This window comes from Plasmopara halstedii, assembly GCF_900000015.1.
Source record: "Plasmopara halstedii genome assembly, contig: Scaffold_614, whole genome shotgun sequence".
In the NCBI taxonomy this organism is placed as follows: Eukaryota; Oomycota; class Peronosporomycetes; order Peronosporales; family Peronosporaceae; genus Plasmopara; species Plasmopara halstedii.
In genome coordinates this window covers 2,944,133-2,945,443 of record NW_020187532.1, presented here as the reverse complement: position 1 = coordinate 2,945,443, position 1,311 = coordinate 2,944,133, and positions in this window count along the sequence as shown.

Here is a 1,311-nt window from a genome sequence, read left to right as displayed (position 1 = left end):
GCTAGCTAATTATGCAAATCGTTGGGAGTTTCATAACTCCTCCTGGTTTACTTAGGTATGACTTAACTTGTTTTTAATATATTCTAGGTACTTTATTGGAGATGTCTTGCGTTTTCGCAGCTGGTAAAAGCTTGCAGGCTAGCTGTTACAGACTTCAGATCGTCTCATCTCTTCTCTATCGGCTGCGAATTTTGCTATCATCTTAAGACCAATTAGAGAAAAGCAAGGACTATTTTAGCATGTCTTGTTGACCCGATGAATAAAAAGTGTGCCTTTTATGCTTACAATCAGCGTCAACTCAGTCAGGCTGATGGCAAATGATAGAGAGTGCAACGAGGTAGTGGAATAATTTAAGTCTATTTGAAACTTTGTCTCGACAGTACGCAAATTCGCAAAAGATGGATTACCGGATGCTCTGGGAAGCGGGGCCCAAACGTTTAACAGTTGCTCAAACATAGGCTTGCTCAAGGAGATTGACACTTTAGTGCAGGTGTGGGCTCAAGCAGAAAATTAAAAGTGAATATATTAATCTGTTAGATCCTGGTTCATCATTCCAATTACATCCAGTCTAAAAGTTAGTGCATATGCTTGTAGTTGATGTTGCAACATCAACGTCAACATCAACTGCAGCTGCAAGAACCACCACTACCATGCGACTGCCATCCCAGTGACTAGCGTGTTATGTAACACTCCCACTCACGCTTGACTTAGTATCAGATAAGGACTTGTTGATACCACTGGAGGCACGTAGTTCAGTTGTACGAGTTGTCGCCAATGCCTTCGTCATCATGTCGGCTAATTGATGGATTGTTGGGAAGTATTTGGTTTCAGTTTCACCATTAAGACTCGCTCACGGACAAAATGGTGGCGGATATCAATATGCTTCGAACGTGCATTGTAACCAACATTGTGCGCCAGGGCAATGGCTCCCTGATTATCCTCATAGATTACCGTTGGACTTGACTGTTGTAATCAAGTTCTTTCATTAAGATTCGAGCGCAAACGGCTTCCTGTGTGCATAGGCTCAAAGCCATGTATTCGGCTTCAGCTGAGATCATTGCAACCATCTTCCGATATTTTGCTTTAAAGCCAACCGGTCCACCTTAAAGCATCAACAAAAAACCAGATACTGATCGTCGATCATCTACATTGCTTCCCTAGTCTGCATCACTTAACGCAACCAGAGATTGTTTCGAAACACCCCCACTGAAAGTCAATATGATACATCGAGTTGTATACAAATACCGCAGTATACGAATTGCAGCCTTCCAATGTGCCGGACCAGCGCAATCCAGGAAACGACTGAGATTT